The 15,764-nt window shown below is 45.5% G+C and overlaps 1 protein-coding gene across 1 annotated transcript in view; it reads left to right on the top strand.

Moving 5' to 3' along the window:
• TMEM121 (transmembrane protein 121) overlaps window positions 1-15,764 on the top strand; it is a 940,474-nt gene that overhangs the window by 693,184 nt on the left and 231,526 nt on the right. The window lies entirely within an intron of this gene.

Below are 15,764 nucleotides of genomic sequence, written 5' to 3'. Positions count from 1 at the left end.
GGAATATCATCTACAAAATGTTTGCTGTAATCGAGTTGGCAATGTAAAATATACACCCAATGGGATATTTTTAAAAACGCTATTAAGGACACAGTATTTCTATATGCATTATTATGAACTACCTTTGACTGTAAGATCACAGATGGTGCCCAGTAAGGCACACTTACTTTGCACTTACATAAACATGTTTCATATGTATTTATTCACTCTGACCCAGTCCTCAACAATATTGCATGAGGCAACATCTTCAATGTCCTTGAGCCGGCGGTGAGTAGAGGACAGTGGGGTTTTAAGCAATCTTAGTTAAATTTGTGAACTTCTTGGATAACTTTGTCTTCCACTCAACTTCCCCAGAAATAAACATTCAAGAAAATCTCCACTTTTTAAAATGTTATGTATCCACTTGATATAAACAAAAAAGTACTGTCTGTGGTGAACAGTTTGTGAAGTTTAAAAATTAAAAGACACTGCTCTGTTATGGCAATTCAAAATCCTTAGGATACAAGTTCCATTGTCCTTGTATGCCAAACTCAATCTTCTTTCAAAGTTCATGACAACAATCAATAACAGGGTGTGATTTGTCTCTTTTTAGTTTTTATCGGAGTGTAAAGAGAAATTGATCCCAGAACGTGCTCTAACCAAAACTTTTTAAAGTTAATTTCAAAGCTCCATTTACACAGAGTTCAATTCGAACTTAAGGACAAAGTCAAGGTTTCATTCCTCGATCCAGTTAGTCCAAAGCAAAAATCAATCCTTATGTACTGTCTCCAAGATGACAGCTTTAAGTGCTCCATATTCATAGCCATAAATCATACCACAGCTCCTCACCCAGCATACTAAGCCACCTTGAAGAATCTTGCAATGTGTACAGTGGACGTCCAATAGCACGGGAGGCTATTAGGCAGTGTTCAGAATGTGGCCTCATGTGTGATCCCCATAAAACACCATCAGCAGCATTAATATGGTGCCCTTTGCCATGAAGAAAGCAGGTGCCTTACCACCTGGAGTCACTACCTTTATCAGATATTTATCTTAATTAAATGTACATTTGTGTCTGATTTCTGCTGCCCTTTTTGCAAAAATGTAACCTGTTCAAAATAGCACATCAACTGAAAGATATGTCTTTTTATAAATTAAAATGTATATGTATGACCACGACATGATTTAAAAGGAGAAGCTAATTATTATTTGATTACATTTATAATCAAGGCCTATAAGTCTTACTTTGTGCTTTTAGTCTTGTGTTATTAGTTTCAGGTACTATTTATGGTTTCAAATAATTTTGTGAAGTTTTTAAACCTTTGGAAACTTTATAAAAGTGACAAAGTTTGAAGATAAATTACACAGGAAACTCCCACGGAGTGTAGTTTTTGTGGGTGATAAGATGAGCATTGTATTTTGTGAGCGATTTCTCCAGTAGTAAGAACATTGTGTGAAACACGTCTCCCACAAACACTGTTTCTGCATGAGAGGTTAACAGCAGAAAAAGGTTTGTTAACTTTGCAAAACTACTCTTCAGGGATCAACATTTTCTAAACATATACTTTGCCTGTAGCTTGTATAGTGTTTTCAAATATCCTTTTTTGACGCAAAACATAGTTTTACAGCTTGACAGGCGTGGCCGGTCCATTTGGGCGGAGGGGCCACGCCTCTCCACCTTTTGCCCCGTAGGAATGGTGTGTGTCAGGCTGAACAAAGGTAAGCCTGACAGACAATGTTTACTTTCAGTTCAAGCTGCCAGGAGCCAGGAATGCGCATTTAGCACTGGCTCCAGGCTGCCTGGACTGAACTTTGCTGGGCTGAGAAAGTCACAGCTCCTGTGGGCGTGATGTTATCAGCTGACCAAAGGTTCCTGAGACCCTCCCCTCAGTGACGAGGGGTGGGGTCACTGATTGCCTCGCACCTGGGTGCTTCAGTTTTAAGCCGTGAAGCACCCAGGGTCGAGTGTCAATCAGTGACACTTCATCACAGAGTGGGGTGGGGTCAGTAGTCTCACTGATCCCATCCTACTCTGTGATAAATTTGGGACTGCTGCCTTCCCTCTGACCTTAGATCAGCCAATGAGGGAAAGGCAGCAGTCCCAAGCCTTTTAGAACCGGTGAGGCAGCGCAGAGCTGGCTGCAGGTAGGTGTGTTTTGTTTTCTTTTTAAATTGTTTGGTGCGTGCGTGTGTGCATATATGAATGTTTGGGAAAGAGTGTTGTGAATCAATGTGTTTGTGTGTGTGCATGCACGTGTGTGAATGCATGGTTGTGAGTGTCATGTATGTATGTGCGTGTATGTGTGTCCCGTCCGCCCTCCTCCCTCCAAAACTTACCGGCCACCCCTGCAGCTTGATAAAGGACACCTGGAAACCAGTGGTAAAACTATACATTTTACAACTGATGTACTTGATAATATGCTTTTAGATCTTCACTTCACAAGTTACATTATGCAGCAAAGTAAGGTGCTTGTCTAGCATTTGCTCACAACTGTTTTCAGATCATCACTGGAAGTCAGTGATCAAATTGACCTCCGGCTCCCAACTCCTCCTGGTGTGATCTTCATGACGCATTGTCCTCTGTGCTGAATTTGAGCTGGTGGTTTCTGGTGCTCAGCACTAGCAGTTAATTGTCAGAACCAGCTATTGTGGCAGTCCGCTAAATGGTGGCGCTATCTGTTTAATTTTGAGCTGAGCGCAATAACTGTGTTTATTAAGTCAAATCGCATTCAAAATAAATAATACAAGCCTCTCACGTGAATACTTTAGCTCTATGTGGCCTGAAATAGTCTGAATTGTCACACTTGTTGGAGAGCCATGGTTAAGTGTTATTTTGTTACTCTATTTGGCAGCGCTGGCAGGGCCAATGCGTGGTGCAGGTTGCAGTGGCCTACCAAGAAGTCCCACAGCACTTAGGGCCCCTCATACGAGTTTGGCAGTCCCAGCACCACCAGACTCATGATGGTGCAATGGTGGCGGATCCAGCCACCACTGCACCAGTGGTCTAATTGCCCCATTAGGAGCTGGGTGGTCGGACCACCCAGGGACCATCGACTCCGCCAGAGAACCGCTGTTCTCTGGCATTGGAGCAGTGATCAGAAGCCGCAATATGCTTGGCGGGTCAGCCACGGTCCTGCCAAGCATATTAAAGGCTATTTCTCCATGTAAACCTTGGAGGAGAGGAAACAAAGGGGGCTCTCCAGGATCCCACTGTGCCTCAGCTACATGTGGAGGCACACAGGGGGGCATATTATGTGCCCCACTGTGTGCAAGCACATAGGTCCCTGCACAGCATGGACTCTCAAGTCCATGCCGTGCTGGAACCTTGTAGTGCGGTCCCATTGCAGTGGGCTTTAAACAAGGCACAGCCCTGGGACCACCATGCTGCCTGCCTTCCAGACTCCTTTAAAGTTGTAATCTGGCAGTTGGACGGTGGCGACCTATGGCAGCACCGTGGCGTGTCGGTTTGCACTGCTGCTCCACCGAAAGTCATAATCGGGGTCTTGATGTTTTACAAATTAAGCACTGACGGTCCTCCACCGTCAGCGATCGATGACAGAGACAAATGATACAGGAGGTAACACTTAGCCTAGTAACAGGAGAAGCTACATACCAAGCTGTTCATAAGAGGAAACTGGAAGTTAGTTGTAATTCAGTTAGTTGGAAACAAGAAAGGTTGTTTGAGCAGAGTTAAATATGTGCTGGTACATGATAAATGGTCACCTGGTATTTAATGAAAGACATTTGGATGGTGCCAGTAGATAGCACTCAATCAGTCATAAAGCAAACGTATTGCTTGGATATGCCTTTAGAGACTGTTGTACTCAGTTCAAAGATGTACCAAAACTGACAGCACCACTGACACAGAAAAGAATCCAAAGGAACTGAACGCAACTATTGACGGGCGCTAATTAGAGGTTGTCAATTCCCCTGCTCTATTTAGAGTGGGAATAAGTGTTTTTACCCCAGTGGAGCATCACTCAGTGGGGTTCCCGGGCAGAATCTTTAACCCTTGGGGTATGTCCATTGCAAGACTGCTGAGTCGCAGTGGCCGTAGGCCTGCTATGCTCATGGGGTGTGGCGATCCTCGTTGGATTTCCTTACAGTGGACATCCAAGTAAGGCATGCTGGTCCTGCTTATGAGAAACAACCAATTAACTCTGATTTCCACTTTGGAAATTTGTTTCAGAAAAAGAATAAATCCCTGCACCTGCTCAGCCCTCCGCCTTCCGTGCATCCATGCACAGCAATGGCAGATTCACAGGAGTCAGAAATAATCTCCCTGGGCAGACAGGGACGGCCAAGTATGCCTGGTGGTACCGCTCCTCTTCATTGTCCATGCAATTCAATAGCACTGCAGTCACAGCTTCATTGGTTCTTCTTTTGGGAGTTATGGAGAGAACAAAGAACCCCCATTCTGAGACCTTTCTTGCAAAGTTTAAACATACGGACATGTAAGGAGGCATTAGAGCATTCACAGTTGCTGCAGGCTGACGTGCGCCATGCTGTCTATAGATTCGAATGCAGGAGAATTGTCGGGAAGGGAATGTGTCTATGTGCCCAGGATATTTTCTAGTTACATCCGAACCTCTGCCTGTGTCAGACATAATCTTGACACAGCATAAAAAGTTGCACATCATGTGCTACATCAAGTAGGGAAGGTAATAAGACATTTTATCTGCTTGTGTTTGTATATTAAGTTAATCATTTTTATTCTTGTTTTATCATTTGTTTGTAATTTTGTGTGTGCTTTTATGGTTTGATAGACATCGAATTAAACTTTTCTGAGCCGAACTGTCCGCTAGGTGGTGCACACGAGAGGGGCAGAGGTCAGGCCTCAGAGTGGCATGGTACCCAGTAAAGTGTAATGAGGTCTGAAGTTTTTAACTTATCTTATCGGAATGAAGACCAACTGTGAGGTTACATTATGAATAGATACGGAGTTGCAGTAAAGAGTGGACTGATTTAAAAATAAAATGCAGGATAGATAAAAATCAAGCACAGAACGCAAACAGGAGGGAAGAATAACTGACTTTGTAAAAGGACAGGCACTATATTTTCTCAGAGAAGAATATAGATGGCAATAAATAAGGATGAAAATTAAAACAAGAAATCACGAGTAGGCTTACATAAATTATAAAAACCAATTCAGAGATCAAGAACATATTGCATCCAGCAGGCATCAGAGCACTTAGAGCCTAATCAAGATGCGGTCGGAAACGGCTCTGACCATCAGTCGGAGCTGTTCCGACCGCATAGTTATATGCTGGTCAGATTCCTTTCCAACTGACCCATTACGAAGGAATCAGTCGGAAAGGAATGCGAACGGTCATTCCGACTGGCTTCACATGGGCTCGGACAGCCGGTCGGAATGTGGCCTGTGATTCCAAGGCAGGCTCTTTATGCCCAAGGGATTACAATGTCGGGTTAACACAGCCTTTCTGTGCCAGCCTCCGACACAAAAAGGCTGTCAGAACTCAACTTTGGAAGCTCCCAGTGGAGCCCTCTTTGGTGCGTGTCCTCCGGTTGGAGGCCGAGGGGGAACCTATGGTGCCCCCCTGTTGATGCCTGCACCTTGTGGCAGGCATCTTGGGGTGCCTGCCATGGGGTCTCCGGATGAACTGCACCTCGTATTTTACAATGGGAGCATTCATTCAGCCGGGATGCATGCTCCCATTCTAAAGTATAGGAGTGCGACCGAACAGTGTTCAGTCGCATCCTAATTAGTCAGTCGGGACCGCTGACTGGGTGTCGGTCGATCCCTTGACCGAGACGATGTCTGGCAGAGGAAACTTCACCCGACATCGTAAAGAGGCCCTTAGTGTCTTGCTGACACATGGGGACTAGAACTGAGCACATATATTATTGGAACAGGCTCTCAAGACTGTACAGATCAGAGCAAGCATACAAAGGACACTTAGACTGAAGAAGGAGATGGTCACTATCAACTGAGTTTTCTTGGATAAAGGCCTAACAGAAACAAGACAGAAATGCAAGATATAGGGCAAAAGCAAAATCAGAAAAAAAGACTTTGAGTAACGGTTATTCAAAGATAAAGCATAATGCTGCACAAGGCAAACACAGAAAACAAGAACCTGAACAATTAGCATGTGAGACAAAGGAGCCTGTATAAAAAGCAAACTTTTTTTGCATTGTAACCACAGGAAATGAGACAAGACACTACAAAAGCAGTAAAAGGAATTACAATTCTGCAGATCATCAAAAAGGTTCATAATGCAGGCTGCTGGAAAAACAAGCATTGGCTTATGAATGAAAGTGTCTTTGGTGTAACTGACTGGTGCAGACATTCCATAGGTCATCATACACTCACTCTGTCTCTCATCTTTGCACTCATGCATCCATTCATCAGTCCACTGATTGATCCTTTCATTCACCCTCTGACACAACCACAGAAACTCCACAACATATGCAAGATAAATTAAAAGACTACAAGTAGAAAAAAGAAAACATGCTGCCTTCTATACATGGTGGGCATGTGCCAGCAATAACACAACTAAACACAGCAGTGGATGTTTGTCTTGCAAAGGTATTGTTACTAGTCTATCATGGTTCTACATGTCAAGCAAGACCGCCACATTTAGAAAAGTGTTGGCATCCTGTAATAATAAAACAATGGGTGGCTATGTACAACAGCATTCTATACTAATCTCCTGCTTTAGAGGAAGTGGCCACATGGAATGTGGCACCCTGCAGATGGAATGAGCTGCAAGCAAACAACCCGCTAGCACTGTTTAGAGAGCTGTAGTGTCCTCTTAAGAAACATAAGATGAGAAGCAAGTAAATAAAAGCCGAACTATAAAAGGAGAAAATGTAAAACAGAGGACTGGGCACCAAATCATGATACAAAAGCACACTCATTTTCAGGTAGAAGTGCATGTGTGATCAGAAAAAAACTATGTTCACTCGGCAAAAGAGCCAATGACTGATGCAGAGTGAACCATTTGCCAATGCAGTTTCCTGTCTTAATAGGAAGCAGAGTGTAAATGACAGACCAGTGGTAGAACAGCAGTGGACCCAATCAATCAATCAATCAATCAATCAGGGATTTGTAAATCCCACTACTCACCGGTGAGGGTCTCAAGGTGCTGGTGGTTGGCTTGGGCAGCTCCTTTAGGGTCATTCAAAGAGCCAGGTCTTGAGGTCCTTCCTGAATTGCTGCAGCATCATGCTCTATCGGAGGTGAAGAGGGAGTTCGTTCCAGGTCTTGGCTGCGAGGTAGTAGAAGGATCTTCCACCTGCTCTGGTCCTGTAGATGCGAGGGATGGTTTCTAGGGAGAGGTCGGCTGAGCGGAGGTTTCTCTTGAGGGCATGGAAGGAGATTCTGTCATTGAGTTATTGGGGTCCGGTGTTGTGGAGAGCCTTGTAGGCGTGCATGAGCAGCTTCAAGATTATTCTTCTTTCGATGGGAAGACAGTGGAGGTCACGGAGGTGTTGGATGATGTGGTTGTGATGTGGGAAATCGAGGATTAATCTGGCTCTGGTGTTCTGAATGGTCTGGAGTTTGCGGAGGAGTTTTTTGTTGATTTCGGCATAGAAGATGTTGCTGTAGTCTAGTCTGCTGGTGATGAGCATGTGAGTGACAGTTTTCCTGGAGTCGGGGGATCCACTTGTACGTTTTGCGAAATATGCAGAGGGGGTTGAAGCATGCGGAGGAGGTGGCGTTGATCTGGCAATTCATGGTGAGTGATGAGTGGAGTATTATGCAGAGGTTGCGTGCATGGTCCTTTGGGGTGAGTTGGTTTCCAAGGGCGGGAGACCATCAGGTGTCGTCCCATGCAGAGGGGGTGGGGCCAAAGAGATGGACTTCTGTTTTCTCTGAGTTGAGTTTCAGTCAGCTGTTCTTCATCCAGGTCCTGACAGCTTTTATCCCTTCTTGAAAAGGTGCCTGGTGAAGTTGGGTTCCTTGGTGAGGGAGAGATGAGCTAGGTGTCATCAGTGTAGGAGAAGATGCTGAGCCCATGGTTTCTGACAATGGTTGCTAGGGGGGCCATGTAGACATTGAAGAGGGTGGGGCTGAGGGAGGATCCTTGGGGTATCTGCATCTGATCTCTGTTGGTTCTGAGAGTCTTTTTCTCTGTGTTCTGTGATCGTAACCAGTCTAAGGCATCGTGGAGCCTTGTGGCTAGTGTGTCGTGGAAGATGGTGTCGAAGGCTGCTGAAAGGTCCAGGAGGATGAGGGCTGCCATATAGCCTTGATTGAGGATGGCGCGGATGTCATCCATGGAAGCAAAGGAGGGCGGTCTCGGTGCTGTGGTTGCTGCTGAATCCGGATTGAGAGGTATCTAGGAAGGTGTTGGTTTCTATGAAGTGTGACAGCTGGGTGTTGACAGCCTTTTCAATGACTTTGGCTGCAAATGGAAGCAGTGAGATGGGCCTGTAGTTGTTGAGGTCCATCAGGTCTGCAGAGGGCTTCTTTAAGAGGGGGTTGACTTTGGCATGCTTCCAGTTGTCGGGGAATGTGGCTATCTTGAGGGAGCAGTTGATGGTTTGATGTAGCTCGTGTGTGATGGCAGTGGTGGCCCTGTGAAAGATGTGCAGATGGCAGGGGTCAGAGGGTGCTCCGAAGTGGATTCTCTTTTCGGTCTTTATGGTGTCTTCTGTCATGAGAGGGGTCCAGTTGAGAAGGGTCTATTGGGTGGCATTGCTGGGGGTGGGGGTTGTGGCGGTTCAGGGGTCTTGGTCTTTGAAGTTGTCGTAAAGTGTCTTGATCTTGAGGTCTGTTGCAGAGGTCTTGAAAGGGAGGAACATCTGTTGTTTTGCTGTTGGGTTTGGGAAATTCTTGTATGATGGAAAAGAGTTCCTTTCGGGCGTTGGAGAGGATACTGTCTTGGAGAAAGTTCTCCTTTGTGGTTTTGAAGATTTGGTGGTGTGCTGTGATGTCTATTTTGTAGGCAGAGTTTGCTTCCGAGGTTTTGCTTTTTCTCCACGTCTTTTCCAGTCGTCAGCAGGAGTGCTTGGATTATTGGAGAGTCATGGAGAACCAATTGGCTTTCTTACTGTTCTGGAGGAGGGCAAGAGTGTTGGCAAAGTTGGCTATCCACTGGTGGAGGTTGCTTGATGCTATGTTATCGTCTGTCGTAGTTGGGGGTGGAGTGCTTTGTGAGGGCGGAGGTGAGGTGTTCTATGGAGACTTTGTTCCAGTTTCTGCATGGAAGGCAGCGCATGTGCTTGTTTGTGGTGGGTTTTGAGTGGACAAATGTATGTAGTGGAGGTGGGTCCAGAGCAGTTCCGTGGTGTGGCTGAAGAGAATGTTTTATCCTCCAGCAAGATAGGGTTGAGTGTGTGTCCTGTTGTGTGGGTGAGAGCCGAGACAAGCTGCTTCAGTCCTATGTTGGTGAGGATCGTGGTGTTGGGGTTCGCTGTGGCTCTCCAGATGGAAGTTCAGGTCTCAGAGAAGTATGTAGTCTGTGGAGCCGAGGGTGTGATGAGGTCGGCGATGAGGTTGGTGAAGGGGGTGCGGGTTTGAGGTGGTCTGTAGGTGAGTGTTCCATGGAGCGTTGTTCTGGGATTGGGCTGGATTTGGAAGTGTATGTGTTCCATGGGGAGTGAGGCGTCGTCCAAGTAGGTGGTTGTCAATCGGAGGGAACTTTTGTGTAAGATGGCGAGGCCGCCTCCTTGGCAGTGGGAGCAGTCTTTTCTCAGGATCTTGTATCTGTCAAAAATGGTGGTTGCGATGTCAGGTGCGGAGCTGGCGTTGGTCCAGGTCTCAGTGAGGAAGGCAATGTCGGGCAACTGAGTGTTGAGGAGGTCCCATATGTCTATGGCATGTCTGTGCAGGGAGTGTACGTTGAGGAGGATTCAGCTCAGGGGTTTGTGTGCAGTGACGTCTGGTGGGCTGGGTTTGCTGCCGGGGTCTGGAGGTGGGTGAAGGTGCGGCAGCAGTGTCGGCAGGAGATCAGGCCTTGGTTGTTGAGAGCTGACAATTGTTGTTGCATCCAGGGTTTAGTGCGAGGACAGTGTTGGGGTTGTAGCAGCGAGGATGTCAGGATACCAGGGTCCCTGGTGCTGTGTCCCTGGTGCTGTTGTGGTAGGGTCACGGTCGTGTCACGGATAGATGCAGATGGGCTAGTCTTTGGCTTGCCAGCGACCGCCATTAAGTAGGGGTCAGGGAAGGGCAATCAGCAGGGAGGCGGGAACGACACACTGGGGCGTGGGGGCTGTGGGGGCAGCAGCGACGGGGAGCATCGGAAGAGGGTGCAGGGGTGGTCAGTGGGAAAAAAGGGAAGAGGCAAAAGAGAAAAAGGCAAAAAGAGAAAAAGGCAAAAAAAATGGCAAAAAGTAAAGAAGGCAATGAAAAAGAGGCTGACAAGTGAAAGAGCAGAGAAACGGAGAAAAGGGCACACAAAAGAGGCAGACAGGTGATAGGGCAGACAGCGAGACGCAAGAACAGGACAGAGCAGAATAGCAGAAGAGCAGGGTGCTCTTCCACAAGACCACCAGGGATAAGGTGCAGGCAGGAGCCTGTGGGTGGAGGAGGGCCTCAAACACCTGGAGGAGCTCAAGGTCAGAGTATTAACAGTGGAGATGCACGGGGGAGAGCAGTGACACTGACCAAGAAGGTCAGGGGTCTTGCTCTTCTTGCCGCGCAACAGGCACCATTAAGTATGGGTCAGGGTGAGAGATTAGCTGGGAGGTGGGAGCGGGAGGGACACAGTGAGGGGGAGGGGCTGCTGGGGCAGCAGCTACGTAGAGAGTGAGAAGGCGGGGCGAGCAGGGGGGAAAAAGGGAAGAGGCAAAAGAGAAAAAGGCAAAAATGGCGAAAAGAGAAAAAGGCAAAACAGAAAAAGAAAAAAGAAAAAGGCAAAGAAAAAGAGGCAGACAAGTGAAAGGGCAGAGAAACAGAGAGAAAGGCACAGAAAAGAGGCAGACCGGTGAATGGGCAGATAGCGAGATAAAAGGACAACAGAACAGAGCAAAATAACAGAGGAGCAGGGTGCTCTTCCACTAGACCACCAGGGATGAGGCACAGACAGGAGCCTGAGGGTGGAGGAGGGCCTCGAACATCTACCTGGAGGGGCTCAAGGTCTGAGCGTTAACAGTGGAGATGCGCGGGAGAGAGCAGTGACAGTGACACTGACCCAAAGGCCCTCTTTGCTTCTATATGATATGGATGTATGTATTATTTAAAACATTTTTTAGTACAAGGTCCTTGCAGACGAATTATTACAGTGCAAATCTTCTCCCCCTGGGGTTTGTCAGAGGAAGTAACCAGCACCAAGATCATTACGTACAAAGGTAGTTGATACCTAACTGTCAGCTTTAACATAAAGAAATAGCAATCTACCTTTAAATGCCCGTTGATTTTAACATATCGTGTTCACAAACAATACATCACACGTAATGTGTTTATTATACCTTTTCATAATGAACAGATCAGACCTGTGGCTATAGAAATATTTTTTCCTAGTGAACCAATCAGGCCTGTAGCTTTCCTACAAGACAACCAACAGACACACAGTCATAATAAAATTACACAATATACAAAATGACACTTGGCAGAACAAAATACTATGCCTCCTAGTCTTAGCAAGGGCTCTGATAGCACCCATCATCTATACGCATGGTCTGTCAGATCGGGTAACCAGCACAAATTGCCTGACTAGCACACAGATTCAGTCTAATCAAATCCTGTGCTCAGAGGGACCAACATGCGAGTGAAGCCTCAGCTGCTTTCTCAGTAGGACTCAGAAAGCTGATTTTTGGTGATTACTTATGCCAGGTGACAGTTGCACTGAAGAGCTGGGCCTAAAACTCCATGTAGGTTGAGGACTGCACTCAAGCTGAGGCAGCTGGATAAATATATAAAATGATCAGAGGTGCCTGGAGAACAGGCACTTTTTTTGTGGAAGCACGGAACAAATGCCCAATCAAAACATGTCCTCCTAGCACCCCATGTGTGGGTGGAGCCAAAGCTCCTTTCCTGGTGATTCTCACATAATTATCTGGCGACAGCCGCACTGTAAAACCAGTCCTTACAAAGCAGGCGCTCAAAGGGATGAAAGTTGATAAAAAAAATTCCTACTTCACAGACAACTCAAATCTAACTTAAATAAAACATGATTCAAATTCAACACTAAGGGCTTTACCCAAACTCTCTCCACCAGCGGAAAATCGTTTGGCTTTTGGATTGATGGGCATTTTTCCATGAGTGCCGCATTGATCCCTCTCTAAAAAGCACTCAGGCTGCTCTGTATTGAGTACAAAACAAAAACGTTTTCAGTGCTAAGGTTTTCCTTAAGACCTCCACTTAGTGTTTCAGTTTTTGCTTGATTTCCGATATGCTGCCCTTTTAGGACTGCCAAAACGTCACTGACACCTTTTAAAGCCGTGTCACACAGAAGGGCCAAATTGATGTCTGGAAAGAAAGATTTTGAGAACGAAGCCCTTGAGTACAAAGATCTTCACTAACTTCCTATAGGAGCCCTAATGGATTAAAAATTAGCTTTTGTAGGATACAAGGCAGTACACCTACAAAACCCATCACACCTTGTGTTTGCCTTGAAAATCTCAGGATGTAAGAAAAACTTCAGAGGTGGAGACAATCTAACATTTGAAATCTAGGGAAATCATTTTCATGAGACTGTGCCATAAGCTTTCTCCGGCGCAGCTCCTACCCTGTGGATATGTCTGCTGTAGCGCGGTAGGTAGCATGATGATCTCATTCAGTTTAGTAAAAAAAACAAAATTCATTTGTTAAACTGGGCTTTTATGTGGATATCTATATTTCCCCCCGCCCCAGTTACCCCTTTAAATTTCCCTTGCCTACTGTCCCTAATGTGACAGTGCATTTCATTTTATGAGTACTATGTTTAATGTCATCCAGACTCCACCCCTAATATCAATCTGGTGTTCCCTTTTTTGGCTCAATGTACTTTGACTAGTTTACACTTTCAAACTCATTATAAAGAGAGAGTGTGTCTGTATTCATTGTTAGTCTGTAGGGCGGATTTACGCCATTTTGGGGAGAGCTGTGAAATGTAAAAATATGAAAATAGGTACTTAAACCTCTCCTTTTAGCTCACTCCCAGGTAGGGTGGAGGGAGGTGCTGATGTGTGCTCGCTGCTGCACAGAGCTGGTGAGCACAGTTACAGGCCCTCCCCAGCCCTCTGCCTGAAGGAACGCATTCAGATCCCAGAAAGAAGCGAGTGGACAGAAATAAAGGCAAACTCCGGGATGCAATAGGGAATGGATCTTGTTGAGAACATGGCTGGATTCTAGAGTTCCTAAGACATGACTAAAACTATAATAAGATTCTTTGAATATCTCTCCTTTAGGTTTTAACCTCAGGGAAGGCACACAGACCAGTATGCAACTCCTGACTGGACCCAAATTCCAGGATGGGATCTGGTTTTGGTCTGATTTCCAATGTGATCATTAGAGCATGTGACTGATTACAGGAGTGCAGCACAAGATATGAACTGGTATTCAAGATGCAGAAAAAGTCACAGTAGCACTTCAGATGGCACCACCTAGTGGTAGGGTGCTAGAGCAGGCATTAGTATGGATAGATAGGCTGTTGGTCTCTGTGGCACACTGAGTATAAGTCGAATACAAACGCTTATTCAGGGTTGGGGCTCCAGTTTTCTCGCTTGTCAGGCCTTTTTCAGGTTTCTGGATTGAAATGGTGATTCTCTTTGAGAGAACAGTGAGTTGGTGATATTATCAACATGTAACATATTCATGCAATTGAACACATACATGAACATGCACTTCTTCACACAAACACACACTCAGGGCCAGATTTCCAAAACTTTCAAGCAACGCAGCGCAGCAGGCAAAAAAGCTGCGTTGCATGAGGAGAACGCCATATCGACAGAGATATGGCTCTCTCCTCCCCTCTCCCTAGCACAGAATTTAGCTGCAAAGTACAATTCACACACCTTTGCGCCATAGTGCAAGGCTGCATGTGTGGGTCTAGCATTGGTTTTGTACTGGAGGAATACCCTTCGAGTACAAAATACTATGCCTGGACAGCTTTGAAATGTTTCCTACTTTGAATGTGTGATGTACAGTGCAGCACACATGCAAAGTCGAAAGCGTAAGGAGAAATGAAAACATTTCTCCTTTTAACACCTTCTTTCAAATGACGTTATTTTTTATGCAAAGCACTGTCTCAAATTTTTGGTAGATAGGGGTTTGCGTCAAAAAGCAATGGTGGTTGCATGGCAACGACCATGTACCACCCATGTAACAATCCTTTGACACTGAGTAACTCAAAGCAGTGCTTTACGTTCCTTTGCGTTACTTTTAGATAATTTCCAGTGCAAAAAAAGTTTTTTGCTGGAAACTAAAGATTAAAAAAAACTTTAGCAGTGGCTTGCGACACTGTTGTAATGCAAACCCAGTGCAAAATGTAGGAAAGTCTGAGCCTCAAGTTTAAAAAACATTTTCCCAAATGTCAATCATTTCCCGGTCGCCTTGGTCTCTGAATGTTCCTCCTCAGAGGCTCAGATGACCAAATTGCTACAAAGGGCCACGTTTATGCACCTTCACAATCACAGACACAAGCACACATGCTGAAACACAAACAGTGGTTTTCCTATGTTAAATATACTTTAAACTAGTGGGTGGTATAGAGCAGTATTAGAGCGTGTACATACAAACTCGATAAAATAATCATAATTCATTGCTCAGCCCTCTGTTTGATTTCTGTGATTCTGCATGTGTGTGCCTTTAAAAGCTGTTAAAAATAGATACACCATAGAACAGTGACTTACTTAAAATCCTGGAGAACTTTGTACTTTTTGCTCCATCAGTACTTTGTTATCACATTTTGCACATACTTGCACCTGCCACACGTAAATGCACTTAAATGTGTACATACACTTTACATGTGCCATTATTAAGTACATAACGCTTGGTGGCCTCATACATACTCTATGTGGCTGGTACAAGTCATGATTATCTGCCACATACCACATTATATGAAATTAATGTTTCATGGCAAAAATGAGAAACGAAAAGCCTAGGCAAAGATCTAGTAAAGGTTTGAGCCGGTGTATAGTAGCAAAAAGCCAAGCAAAGTCGTTCAAAGTTATAGCAAATGTCCCTTGCAATTTGCATCAAGGGACAAAAAAGGGGTGTAATGTGGGCAAATCAGTGCAAACATCCATATTTTAGGGGGCAAAGACCAAGTTATGCAGACCAAACTTTGCATCCGAAAATAACACCTTCGTGGTTCTAAAATGGGAATACCTTAATTTTTCCAAACAATATTGCGTGTGTGTGCATGCACAGAAGACATCGGATGTGTGAGTATTCCGTAAGGCAGATTTCTGGTTTGCCAGCACAGGTGATAACAGCAGCAGGTGATTTTTTTTGTGTTGCGCAAAAATAATAAACCTGGGCCCCAGTGTAGGCCACTACAACATGAAGATGGGGGGCGGGGGACAGACGGACAGGTGGGCGAGGTAGGTATGGGAAAATAATAATTTTTAAAAACGTACCTTTTGCTGCTGCCTCTGACGCCAACAGCTGCCTCGGTGCTCTCTCAGCAGTCTCGGGAAGGCGGAGGCTGCCGAATCAGCCCAGACGCTTCTCTCTATGAGATCAGCACCAGGATTTGTCTGAGAGGCCTGTTCTGCAGCTCAGACAGTCCCAGGGAGCCTGCGGCTTTTCTCCAACCTGGCTGTAAACACAGTTGCGTTGGAGAAATAGAAGTGCGCATGTCTGGTTGGCCGGCCTGTAGACCTCTAAGTGCCCACCGCCTGCCTGTTATTCCCCCAGGTCTCCCGATAAAAATGGTACCTCACTTGTGTGGGTG

Source organism: Triturus cristatus, chromosome 9 (genome assembly GCF_964204655.1).
Source record: "Triturus cristatus chromosome 9, aTriCri1.1, whole genome shotgun sequence".
Classification (NCBI taxonomy): domain Eukaryota; kingdom Metazoa; phylum Chordata; class Amphibia; order Caudata; family Salamandridae; genus Triturus; species Triturus cristatus.
Note: the sequence above shows the minus strand (reverse complement) of the source record. Positions and strands in the feature narration are given on the sequence as shown.